The sequence below is a fragment of the Teleopsis dalmanni genome, chromosome 2, assembly GCF_002237135.1.
Source record: "Teleopsis dalmanni isolate 2A chromosome 2, ASM223713v2, whole genome shotgun sequence".
Taxonomy (NCBI): domain Eukaryota; kingdom Metazoa; phylum Arthropoda; class Insecta; order Diptera; family Diopsidae; genus Teleopsis; species Teleopsis dalmanni.
Window position 1 is genome coordinate 108,755,478 of NC_051847.1, and position 14,349 is coordinate 108,769,826.

Below are 14,349 nucleotides of genomic sequence, written 5' to 3' on the forward strand. Positions count from 1 at the left end.
ACACAAGAGGTTTTATATATCCTTTATGGATCAAGCAGCGTTAAGTGGCATAGGTAGTGATTAGCCAGTGGCTTAGCTAACAGTCGTCTTGTAAAAGTTTGTTAAAACAAATTATACATTGCGGTGTCACGTAGTTTTTTTGTAGATTACTTTTGATAGGAAATTTTAATTAGTTTTCTTTAATGTTTACTTTACAGTATGGTTAGTTAAACCCGGTGGGTTGACTAACAATTGTCTTGCCTATTTTCTGTTTAAACGGAGTAGATATTGCAGTACTAGTGTAGCTTATTTTATTTAAATAGGAAGTCGTTTTACCGTGAACCAGTTCAGAGTAAAACTAAGTCTTCAAAGTTTTTTTTAAAAGTCAATCACAGGAACTCTTTCATCCGTACCTGAGTAATGATAGATTTAGGTACTGTTGTGATTAAGCCCATAGGATTGACTTACTTATCGAATGATACATGGGTTGACTACAGAACGACAGGACGATATGACAGAGACGGTGACAGAAACTGTTATTTCAGGTAGTTTTTTTTCTCTCTTCTCTTCTTTTTCTTTTTGGGTATTTGTTTCGATGTACTTGTAGTTTTTTTTTGTTAAGCCTGCCAACCTAGAGCTAAATCATTATAATTGTTACATCCTTATCAGTTGTAACCTGCAATAAAGTATTGCATTAAGATTATTAAGTTTTATCATTATAATTCATTGTTTTTATATGGTACATTATTAGTATTTTGTTATTTTTTTTTTAATTTTGAATAAGATAGAGAAAAGGAGTGTTAGAAGAAGTAGTTTAAATTGAGTATGGTCGCAACACTGAAATACCCCCCTGAGCCTTAATTGATACCAATTTTCGAATTCAATTAAATTATTATAGTCAAATAATTTGACTTATACAATAATTAATCAATGTAATTAAGTAATTTAGGAATATTTTACTAACCAACAATCAAGACAACTTAAAAGAGTTTGTAATACTATGAGATAATATATACTTGCCATGGAAATAGAACTTGAAAATAAGATACAACCGAATAGAGCTGGACAAGCTCAACAGGTGAGTATGGAGCAACTAAAACAAATGATGTATATGATGATGAAACGAAACGAGGATTTGGCAATATGGATGACTGAAATGCGTAAGGAAATAGTCGCATTGCGCAGAGCTACGGGTGAAACAGTAGCACCACCAGAAGAGGTAAAGTTACCAAAAGGGAGTATACCAGAAATGTTTTCAATGACAGCGCACATGCAAGATTTATCAGTGGAAGACCAGGCGGATAGTGAGAGACCAGATAAACCAGATGATCTTGGTTGTGACGAGAAAACGTTATATCAACAAGAGAAGTTCTCGAATACTTCAACCTTGATAAGTGTTTGTCCGTGTACACGTGAAGAAGAACATAAATATTTACGTAAGGTAAATTATGAAGAAACGCCCAGAGATGTTTTAACGCAGGATGTAAATGTGAGGCGAGTGGATACAATTCAAACATTATCAAATAGAAATATTAACCACTCTGATTTACAAGCCAGCGTACATACTACAGAAGTAAATCTGAGTAGTTCAATGCTAGCTACTGGTGCACATAACTCCTCAGAAATGGCTGTTTGTCGTTTAACGACTCTTGATCCAGTCTACTTAGGCGAAAATAGACATCGAGAGGTAGTATTGGAAAAGTGTTGGTCAGATGACCAGATGATAGTATCAGGTTCTGAAGCCTCACGTTTAGCACTTTGGAGTGTTAATGAAGAGAAGATAAAGTTTCCTGACGGTGGTCCTATTTTTGATACAATTAATCCACGATCTGCGAAGGGTTGTCATACAGAAGAAAAATTACGGTCATTGGGTTCCAATAACGAATTTAAGGAAATAGCTGCTTTATCGCTAAATGATTACATGCACATTTTTAATGCTGAAACTTTCAAACAGGAATGTTCTCGTAAGTTACCAAACTGGCAGTATAACGTTAGCATAATTTATTATTTTTATGAACTATGTGTGTTTGTTTATCGATCGTTTATAATGTTATCAGATGGAAGAACCTTGCAAAATATAAGAAAAATGACATCTCGTGATAAGGGTGGTGGAATACGTGCTACCAGTTCAATTTGATTACTGTAGGCACAGGATTAGGCATATTGGTATTTTAGTACTCACGAGCGGAAAAATATCTGGGAAGCAGAGTTAATGCTTATTGTACTGTGTCACTAAAGTATAGTAAAGGAATTGTTTATGCTGAATATGAAATGGATGGGTTTCAACGAGTTAAATACCAGCAATTCACACACTGCTATGATAGCACTAGAATAGATATATTTGCTGCTGGTGGTCTTTTACTTGTTTTACTTGTAGAACTGGTGTTTGGTAACAGCAATTTTGAAGCATCCTTAAAATGGACATCTAATCAAAAGAACTTTTTTTTTTTTGCATTAAATTTCATGCAGTTATAAATAAGTAGGTGTCTTTCACGCCAAAGACATATTCAGTAAATAGTATACAAGTTTGTTTGAATTGATAAATAACATATCACGACACAATTTTAAAATCAGCCAAAAGTACGATAAATGCCAGGCTAGTTCAGGCGGTAGAGTTTGAGATCAGAATCAGGGTATGGGTCGAGGCCACACGTTGGGCGTAAGACAAAGAAGATGCGTTAGCTATATCTGTACTACAACAGCAACAAAGCAACAAATAGCCTACATGTAAATTTCTTACAGACAACATCGACCCCGTCGATCCTGTTATGTAGGCCTAGGTAAAGGAAACGTATGGTTAGTGAAGAAAAAGAAAAGAATAATTTGATTTTACCTGGGTTGTCCCACGCTGTCCAAGAGCACCTTGCATGTATAGGACGCAGTATTCCCTTCAGTATTCCCCTTGCCAGCAGTAGAAAATTTTGTTATTTTTTTTTTAGATTTTTTGATTTATTTGGTTGTACTAATAAAAAAATAAATAGAAATTAACATGTGCATTGCGCGCACATTCCAAGCAAAATAATTAAAAGCTTTTGATTCTATTATTGTCTTTTGTTTTGGTTTGTAAGATCGCGGCGAAAGCTCCTACACAGTCCGAACGTACAAGTTTTAGTGCTGCCAATAGAGCAGAACTTGTAAATTAGGAGTTGTAAATTATATTTTCGGAATGTAGAAAAAGACCGAAACAAATAAAATGTTAGGAGAACGGAATGTTTTGCGACCCCGCCAATATGGGTAACTGGAGATAAAGTTTTGAAAAAAGGCCAGTTACAGGTATTAGCGGGTGTATAAAATTAGTGAGCAGAGCTGTAAGAGGACAGTTTTTGAATTGAATTTGGCTAGTGAGCAGAGTAAAAATATACGGCGGAATTTAAAAATAAAAATTGTGAACAAATTTAAAAAAAGTCATTTTTATTCGTGAGTTACTGCATAGAAAAGAAAAAAAAAAAACTTAAATTAATTATTTATTCGTCTAAAAGTGAATTTTTGAAGTGTCACTTAATAGTAATCACATAATAATAATTTAAAGATAAAAATTGTGAACAAATTTAGTGAAAAGTCATTTTTTTTTTGTGAATTACGACACAGAAAAGAAGAAAAAAAACCTAAATTAATTACTTATTTGTCTAAAAGTGATTTTTTTTGAAGTTGTTACTTAACAGTAATCACATAACAATAATTTAAAAATAAAAATTGTGAACAAGTTTAGTGAAGAGTCTTTTTCTTGTGAATTGCTACACAGAAAAGAAGAAAAAGCCTAAATTAATTACTTATTTGTCTAAAAAAATGAATTTTTGAAGTTGTCTAATAACAATAATTTAAATAACAAAAAAATACTGTGAACGATTTATTCCAAGAAAAAAAAAAAAAAGAATGTAAAAACTAGAATAAATATAAACAAGAAGCAGTATTGTTAGCAGTGCAAGAAGCAGTATTGTTAGCGGTGCAAGAAGCAGTATTGTTAGCAGTGCAAGAAGCAGTATTGTTAGCGGTGCAAGAAGCAGTATTAGTAGCAGTGCAAGAAGCAGTATTAGTAGCGGTGCAAGTAGCGGTGTTACCAGGTACTCTGTTTTAATACTCTATACAGCTATGAATATATACAGTGAATACAGTTAATAATTTATAATTGTTATTTAATAATTTATTATTTTTAATAATTTTAATAATTTATAATTTTAATAATTTTAATAATTTATAATTTTAATAATTTTTAATAATTTATAATTTTAATAATTTTTAATAATTTATAGTTTCAATAGTTTAAAAACTTACAATTTTAATAATTTTAATAATTTATCAATAATTGTATATTTTGAATTTTTTTCGGGTAATTAATATATAAAAAAAAAAAAAGTGTCAATCTCTTTATTAATAATTTAAATAACATAAAGACTCTTTAAGTGCATCAAATATTTGTTGATCTACCTAAACATTTTTTTTATTGTTACCATAAGTTCTCTTAATTGATTTTTTTGTAGCTAGGTATCTGGAGCCCGAGAAGTGACGTCATTTCATCGAGTGTAGTAAGTACCTAAGGTAAAATTTATACAAGTTGTATAAAAGAGAAAAGAAATAGTAGAACAGAATTAAGTGGTATAGAAAAAAAATTTTTCTTTTTTTTTGAAATTTGATGTACAGAAAGAAGGTCTTGATTTTTTTTATTTTTTATTTATTTATGAAACTTGTGTCAAAAGAAAGAGATATACATATGTTCGTAAGAGATATTGCTTATTTTGTATCGACAAGAATTTTTTTGTATATATATATATATAATACATAAATAGTTTTTTTATTATTTTTATTATTTTATATATTTTTTTTGCTATTGTAAGCATATATTTTAAGTTTCAATAAATGTAAAAATAATTTTTATAAAGCATAAAACAATTGGTTGCAAGTCATTTATTGGTTTGGGTTATTTCGAGGCATGTGAAATTTGTTTAATTAAGCTAATATAGTTAGTGGTAATATGAACTAAAAACAAATCAGTAGCTCTAAGGGTGTGCTGGAGGTTATTTTGGGCAAGAGTAGTGAGACAGTAATACCGAGTTACAGATAAAATATTTTAGTAATAGCTAGAAGATGGCAACAGAGAAGAAGTGTTTAACCCTAAAGCAGCTTTCATCCAGTGAACAATACCTCATAGATAAAGAGGACATAATATCAATGATGCGAAACCTGGGCATGGGTCCTGGTAAAACGTGCTGGCTGCGTAAAAGCGAAGAGATCACTCTAAGTACCACGGCAGCAGCCGTCATCATTGCAAATAAAAAAAGAGTGATGCCCATTTTATTTGACGAGGGTTTCTTTAAATTCAAACAGAATAAATGAGGCTCATGATAGTTCTCGAGTAGGAAATAGTTAGAAATTGGAATGAATTCTATATAGAAGAAGAAGAGGAAAGAGAAGAGTAGTATTACCGAGGTAGTATAGAATTTAATTTTTTTTTAGAAAAATTTTTTTTTTTTTTTTAAGTAAGAAATATGAAGCAAAAAAAAATTGAAGTGTAGATTTTTTTATTTTTAGTTTTTTTTAATATATAATTTTACATATAGTTTTCTATGGAAGTAAAAATGAAATGAAATAATATTTAAGGGTTAAGGTAATGATAAGTTAGATAGGAATAAGTCATGGCATGTTTTTTTTTTGTTAGATGTCAGCAGTAGGATTTGAGTAGCCAAGAATCCCACTCCCAAACCGGCGAGCATACCGGGCTTGCCACCATGTCATGCAGGGCACTTAAGTACTACAACAAACCATCTGAGTTGACACAACACATGGCGCCCAACGTACACGAACGATGAGAACACGAACGACGAGACAACGACGAAATAACAGAGCAACCTACCAACAGATGACAAAATGAAGACAGACGGAAGGATTCGAGTTGGTCGCATAACAAATGGAGTGCATCCACTATACAATATAGTTAACTGTAACCCGGTGGGTTAAGAAGTCTACAATCGTCTTGCCTGATTTCTGTTCAGATGGAAGGGGTATTGCGGTGTTGTATAGTGATGGTTGATTTATTTGCCGTCAATCGTGTGAAGTACTATTAACCATAACCAATTCACCAATGAGAGCGACAGGGACAACATGGGACAGACAACAGAGACTAACACAAGAGGTTTTATATATCCTTTATGGATCAAGCAGCGTTAAGTGGCATAGGTAGTGATTAGCCAGTGGCTTAGCTAACAGTCGTCTTGTAAAAGTTTGTTAAAACAAATTATACATTGCGGTGTCACGTAGTTTTTTTGTAGATTACTTTTGATAGGAAATTTTAATTAGTTTTCTTTAATGTTTACTATACAGTATGGTTAGTTAAACCCGGTGGGTTGACTAACAATTGTCTTGCCTATTTTCTGTTTAAACGGAGTAGATATTGCAGTACTAGTGTAGCTTATTTTATTTAAATAGGAAGTCGTTTTACCGTGAACCAGTTCAGAGTAAAACTAAGTCTTCAAAGTTTTTTTTAAAAGTCAATCACAGGAACTCTTTCATCCGTACCTGAGTAATGATAGATGTAGGTACTGTTGTGATTAAGCCCATAGGATTGACTTACTTATCGAATGATACATGGGTTGACTACAGAACGACAGGACGATATGACAGAGACGGTGACAGAAACTGTTATTTCAGGTAGTTTTTTTTTTTTTCTCTTCTCTTCTTTTTCTTTTTGGGTATTTGTTTCGATGTACTTGTAGTTTTTTTTTGTTAAGCCTGCCAATAAAGACGTTAACCGTAAAACACACCTAGAGCTAAATCATTATAATTGTTACATCCTTATCAGTTGTAACCTGCAATAAAGTATTGCATTAAGATTATTAAGTTTTATCATTATAATTCATTGTTTTTATATGGTACATTATTAGTATTTTGTTATTTTTTTTTTAATTTTGAATAAGATAGAGAAAAGGAGTGTTAGAAGAAGTAGTTTAAATTGAGTATGGTCGCAACACTGAAATACCCCCCTGAGCCTTAATTGATACCAATTTTCGAATTCAATTAAATTATTATAGTCAAATAATTTGACTTATACAATAATTAATCAATGTAATTAAGTAATTTAGGAATATTTTACTAACCAACAATCAAGACAACTTAAAAGAGTTTGTAATACTATGAGATAATATATACTTGCCATGGAAATAGAACTTGAAAATAAGATACAACCGAATAGAGCTGGACAAGCTCAACAGGTGAGTATGGAGCAACTAAAACAAATGATGTATATGATGATGAAACGAAACGAGGATTTGGCAATATGGATGACTGAAATGCGTAAGGAAATAGTCGCATTGCGCAGAGCTACGGGTGAAACAGTAGCACCACCAGAAGAGGTAAAGTTACCAAAAGGGAGTATACCAGAAATGTTTTCAATGACAGCGCACATGCAAGATTTATCAGTGGAAGACCAGGCGGATAGTGAGAGACCAGATAAACCAGATGATCTTGGTTGTGACGAGAAAACGTTATATCAACAAGAGAAGTTCTCGAATTCTTCAACCTTGATAAGTGTTTGTCCGTGTACACGTGAAGAAGAACATAAATATTTACGTAAGGTAAATTATGAAGAAACGCCCAGAGATGTTTTAACGCAGGATGTAAATGTGAGGCGAGTGGATACAATTCAAACATTATCAAATAGAAATATTAACCACTCTGATTTACAAGCCAGCGTACATACTACAGAAGTAAATCTGAGTAGTTCAATGCTAGCTACTGGTGCACATAACTCCTCAGAAATGGCTGTTTGTCGTTTAACGACTCTTGATCCAGTCTACTTAGGCGAAAATAGACATCGAGAGGTAGTATTGGAAAAGTGTTGGTCAGATGACCAGATGATAGTATCAGGTTCTGAAGCCTCACGTTTAGCACTTTGGAGTGTTAATGAAGAGAAGATAAAGTTTCCTGACGGTGGTCCTATTTTTGATACAATTAATCCACGATCTGCGAAGGGTTGTCATACAGAAGAAAAATTACGGTCATTGGGTTCCAATAACGAATTTAAGGAAATAGCTGCTTTATCGCTAAATGATTACATGCACATTTTTAATGCTGAAACTTTCAAACAGGAATGTTCTCGTAAGTTACCAAACTGGCAGTATAACGTTAGCATAATTTATTATTTTTATGAACTATGTGTGTTTGTTTATCGATCGTTTATAATGTTATCAGATGGAAGAACCTTGCAAAATATAAGAAAAATGACATCTCGTGATAAGGGTGGTGGAATACGTGCTACCAGTTCAATTTGATTACTGTAGGCACAGGATTAGGCATATTGGTATTTTAGTACTCACGAGCGGAAAAATATCTGGGAAGCAGAGTTAATGCTTATTGTACTGTGTCACTAAAGTATAGTAAAGGAATTGTTTATGCTGAATATGAAATGGATGGGTTTCAACGAGTTAAATACCAGCAATTCACACACTGCTATGATAGCACTAGAATAGATATATTTGCTGCTGGTGGTCTTTTACTTGTTTTACTTGTAGAACTGGTGTTTGGTAACAGCAATTTTGAAGCATCCTTAAAATGGACATCTAATCAAAAGAACTTTTTTTTTTTTGCATTAAATTTCATGCAGTTATAAATAAGTAGGTGTCTTTCACGCCAAAGACATATTCAGTAAATAGTATACAAGTTTGTTTGAATTGATAAATAACATATCACGACACAATTTTAAAATCAGCCAAAAGTACGATAAATGCCAGGCTAGTTCAGGCGGTAGAGTTTGAGATCAGAATCAGGGTATGGGTCGAGGCCACACGTTGGGCGTAAGACAAAGAAGATGCGTTAGCTATATCTGTACTACAACAGCAACAAAGCAACAAATAGCCTACATGTAAATTTCTTACAGACAACATCGACCCCGTCGATCCTGTTATGTAGGCCTAGGTAAAGGAAACGTATGGTTAGTGAAGAAAAAGAAAAGAATAATTTGATTTTACCTGGGTTGTCCCACGCTGTCCAAGAGCACCTTGCATGTATAGGACGCAGTATTCCCTTCAGTATTCCCCTTGCCAGCAGTAGAAAATTTTGTTATTTTTTTTTTAGATTTTTTGATTTATTTGGTTGTACTAATAAAAAAATAAATAGAAATTAACATGTGCATTGCGCGCACATTCCAAGCAAAATAATTAAAAGCTTTTGATTCTATTATTGTCTTTTGTTTTGGTTTGTAAGATCGCGGCGAAAGCTCCTACACAGTCCGAACGTACAAGTTTTAGTGCTGCCAATAGAGCAGAACTTGTAAATTAGGAGTTGTAAATTATATTTTCGGAATGTAGAAAAAGACCGAAACAAATAAAATGTTAGGAGAACGGAATGTTTTGCGACCCCGCCAATATGGGTAACTGGAGATAAAGTTTTGAAAAAAGGCCAGTTACAGGTATTAGCGGGTGTATAAAATTAGTGAGCAGAGCTGTAAGAGGACAGTTTTTGAATTGAATTTGGCTAGTGAGCAGAGTAAAAATATACGGCGGAATTTAAAAATAAAAATTGTGAACAAATTTAAAAAAAGTCATTTTTATTCGTGAGTTACTGCATAGAAAAGAAAAAAAAAAAACTTAAATTAATTATTTATTCGTCTAAAAGTGAATTTTTGAAGTGTCACTTAATAGTAATCACATAATAATAATTTAAAGATAAAAATTGTGAACAAATTTAGTGAAAAGTCATTTTTTTCTTGTGAATTACGACACAGAAAAGAAGAAAAAAAACCTAAATTAATTACTTATTTGTCTAAAAGTGATTTTTTTTGAAGTTGTTACTTAACAGTAATCACATAACAATAATTTAAAAATAAAAATTGTGAACAAGTTTAGTGAAGAGTCTTTTTCTTGTGAATTGCTACACAGAAAAGAAGAAAAAGCCTAAATTAATTACTTATTTGTCTAAAAAAATGAATTTTTGAAGTTGTCTAATAACAATAATTTAAATAACAAAAAAATACTGTGAACGATTTATTCCAAGAAAAAAAAAAAAAAGAATGTAAAAACTAGAATAAATATAAACAAGAAGCAGTATTGTTAGCAGTGCAAGAAGCAGTATTGTTAGCGGTGCAAGAAGCAGTATTGTTAGCAGTGCAAGAAGCAGTATTGTTAGCGGTGCAAGAAGCAGTATTAGTAGCAGTGCAAGAAGCAGTATTAGTAGCGGTGCAAGTAGCGGTGTTACCAGGTACTCTGTTTTAATACTCTATACAGCTATGAATATATACAGTGAATACAGTTAATAATTTATAATTGTTATTTAATAATTTATTATTTTTAATAATTTTAATAATTTATAATTTTAATAATTTTAATAATTTATAATTTTAATAATTTTTAATAATTTATAATTTTAATAATTTTTAATAATTTATAGTTTCAATAGTTTAAAAACTTACAATTTTAATAATTTTAATAATTTATCAATAATTGTATATTTTGAATTTTTTTCGGGTAATTAATATATAAAAAAAAAAAAAGTGTCAATCTCTTTATTAATAATTTAAATAACATAAAGACTCTTTAAGTGCATCAAATATTTGTTGATCTACCTAAACATTTTTTTTATTGTTACCATAAGTTCTCTTAATTGATTTTTTTGTAGCTAGGTATCTGGAGCCCGAGAAGTGACGTCATTTCATCGAGTGTAGTAAGTACCTAAGGTAAAATTTATACAAGTTGTATAAAAGAGAAAAGAAATAGTAGAACAGAATTAAGTGGTATAGAAAAAAAATTTTTCTTTTTTTTTGAAATTTGATGAACAGAAAGAAGGTCTTGATTTTTTTTATTTTTTATTTATTTATGAAACTTGTGTCAAAAGAAAGAGATATACATATGTTCGTAAGAGATATTGCTTATTTTGTATCGACAAGAATTTTTTTGTATATATATATATATAATACATAAATAGTTTTTTTATTATTTTTATTATTTTATATATTTTTTTTGCTATTGTAAGCATATATTTTAAGTTTCAATAAATGTGAAAATAATTTTTATAAAGCATAAAACAATTGGTTGCAAGTCATTTATTGGTTTGGGTTATTTCAAGTCATGTGAAATTTGTTTAATTAAGCTAATATAGTTAGTGGTAATATGAACTAAAAACAAATCAGTAGCTCTAAGGGTGTGCTGGAGGTTATTTTGGGCAAGAGTAGTGAGACAGTAATACCGAGTTACAGATAAAATATTTTAGTAATAGCTAGAAGATGGCAACAGAGAAGAAGTGTTTAACCCTAAAGCAGCTTTCATCCAGTGAACAATACCTCATAGATAAAGAGGACATAATATCAATGATGCGAAACCTGGGCAGGGGTCCTGGTAAAACGTGCTGGCTGCGTAAAAGCGAAGAGATCACTCTAAGTACCACGGCAGCAGCCGTCATCATTGCAAATAAAAAAAGAGTGATGCCCATTTTATTTGACGAGGGTTTCTTTAAATTCAAACAGAATAAATGAGGCTCATGATAGTTCTCGAGTAGGAAATAGTTAGAAATTGGAATGAATTCTGTATAGAAGAAGAAGAGGAAAGAGAAGAGTAGTATTACCGAGGTAGTATAGAATTTAATTTTTTTTTAGAAAAATTTTTTTTTTTTTTAAGTAAGAAATATGAAGCAAAAAAAAATTGAAGTGTAGATTTTTTTTATTTTTAGTTTTTTTTAATATATAATTTTACATATAGTTTTCTATGGAAGTAAAAATGAAATGAAATAATATTTAAGGGTTAAGGTAATGATAAGTTAGATAGGAATAAGTCATGGCATGTTTTTTTTTTGTTAGATGTCAGCAGTAGGATTTGAGTAGCCAAGAACCCCACCCCCAAACCGGCGAGCATACCGGGCTTGCCACCATGTCATGCAGGGCACTTAAGTACTACAACAAACCATCTGAGTTGACACAACAAAGGTTCTACTAGTTGGCCTGTGTTTGACACATTAGCTGCATGCAAAGAACGAGATCAAATAGGTTAATGAGTAATAAATCGCGTTTAATATGCTAAACTATTAAAATAGTGAATAAACCGACAAGTAAATTGTGCGCACATAAATTGTGATTTACCGCTTTTATAAAAGGCACCTTATTGTGGAACATAATTATTAATAATACTTGTGGAACTAAACAAATTTGACAGAGACAGATAGCTTTACCAGTAGTTGATTTTTATTTTACTTCTTTTTTCTATACACAAATACATAAAAGCTGATAGAGACAGCAAACTAAAGCTTCCAAGCTCAAAACTGAAAAACTAAAAGAAGTGATGTAAAACGTGAAAACCAATTACACAAAATTTAATCGCAAAGTTTTATTGTCCAATATTTTTATGAGTAATATTGTGAAAGAATTTGAACGGAATTTTGCATCCATATTTATTTGCATGTTAAAAAACAATTAAACGAAATTGAAAGTGAGTTACGGTATATATACATGTAATCACACAATCAAATCATCACAATCAAAATACAACCAAAGCCAATGAAAAAATAAAGTCAAAATCAATTATCAACGATGCCAACAACAAAAAACTTAACGGGGCCTCTCCAAAAATTCAAATTATTACTCGACAAGCATTGAACAAGCAAATTACTGATAAAGAGCTCTCTTTCACCCAAACATTATTACCTGGCAACATGTCAGCAACATTTTCCAACTTCTACCTACCTACCACACAAGCAATAAATACTGTAACAATGTCAAGAGCAACATCAAAATCTACAAGTCTCTATCGTGAACTCGTCGCATACAATATCAACTACATATTCAACTATAAGGTGCGCTAGCAACTCATCTGCAACATCGTCTACTAACAACAAACAACAGTAGTGCAGTAGTCAATAATCAAACCAAAAAACAAAAACTCCAAAAAATAAAGGTGAAAATAAGTAAAATAAATCAAAATTTAACAATAAGCTTAACAATAATAATAACACAAGTGTGAACAGGTTGGAATTGTTATCAAATGATAGTGATGATGGATCTGATGATGTAGATATGGAAGAAGAAAAAAGTGAGGTCAACAAGAATACAAAAATTAACAAACCTCCACCAATCTATGTGCAAGGTGTTGAAGAAATTAAGACTCTAACCAATGCTCTTACTGAGTCTGTCGACAAGAACTTCGCACTAAAAGCACTAACAGATAAAGAGGTAAGAATACAAGCTGTTGATTCATTAACCTACACAAAAATAGTCAAAATGCTTCAAGAAAAAAACACTAAATTTCATATTTATAAACCCAAAAACAAAAAAGGGCTAAGGGTAATATTAAGAAATATGCACCCGTCAGCAGACATTGACGACATTAAACAAGTGCTACTTTAAGTAGGCCACCAAGCAGAACATATCCAAAATATCAAACATAAGCTTACCAAGGGACCGTTCCCTATATTCTCAATTGTTTTAAAAAGAAATTTCTAACAATAAAGACATTTATAATATTACATATCTTCTCCATACAAAAATTATTTTTGAACCTCCTCATCCTATGAGAATCGTATCCCAATGCACCAATTGTCAAAAATATAGTCACACGCGAAATTACTGCACAAAAGATAGAGCTGTGAACTGTCCTATGCTAGAAGAAAATAGCCTAAAATGTGTCTTATCAAAAGAAAATCATACGGCAAGCTATAAATGCTGCAAAATATATAGAGCTCTGCTAATAAACCGTTTTCCCCCTTTGAGACAAAATAAATCAAACCTTCCTAAAAATCAAGCCACTGTGATATCCACCATGAATTAAAAAAATGACATACGCTGAGGCTGCAAGTATCTCTGCCCCGAGTCAACTCCCAGTAGCTAATAATACTGAATCAAATACAACAAATTCAGAAATGAGTGAATTTATAATCTATGTGCAAGGTGTTGAAGAAATTAAGACTCTAACCAATATAGTATATATAAAAATACTAACGCTAAAATGAAAAGATGGAAGGCACAGCTGAAAGAGTACAATCATGAGTTGTTCTTTAAACCCGGGAATGAAGAAACAGTCAACATTATTAGCACAAGAATATAGTACAACATTATCACCAAAGTTTAGAAATTTAAAAGAATATATCTTCTCTAAACATTTTTTATACCCATAAAGACAACCACCACTCGCTCTTCCAGCATTATGAATTTTAGACGCTCCCACCCAGCACAATATATAATCTTGAAAGAAATAAGTAAAGTTATTTTGGTTTTCGACCAGTACTTGTGTTTCAAATAGAAAAAATATGTCATATAAGTTAACAAAAGTGAAAAAATTTTTATGATTAAATTTACTTTTTAAATTAGCTACGTTATAAAAAAGCACCTGACACACTGGCAATTGCTAATTAGAATTCACCGGTAAGGCAACATCCACTGCAGTGTAGTCCAGGGTATTTCTT

General features: G+C 31.6%; 2 pseudogenes; both read left to right on the forward strand.

Moving 5' to 3' along the window:
* Positions 1–1,000: 1,000 nt before the first annotated feature.
* On the forward strand, positions 1,001–4,054 carry LOC119675402 (annotated as a pseudogene).
* Positions 4,055–7,124: 3,070 nt separating this feature from the next.
* Positions 7,125–13,933, forward strand: LOC119675404 (annotated as a pseudogene).
* The last annotated feature ends 416 nt before the right edge of the window (positions 13,934–14,349 follow it).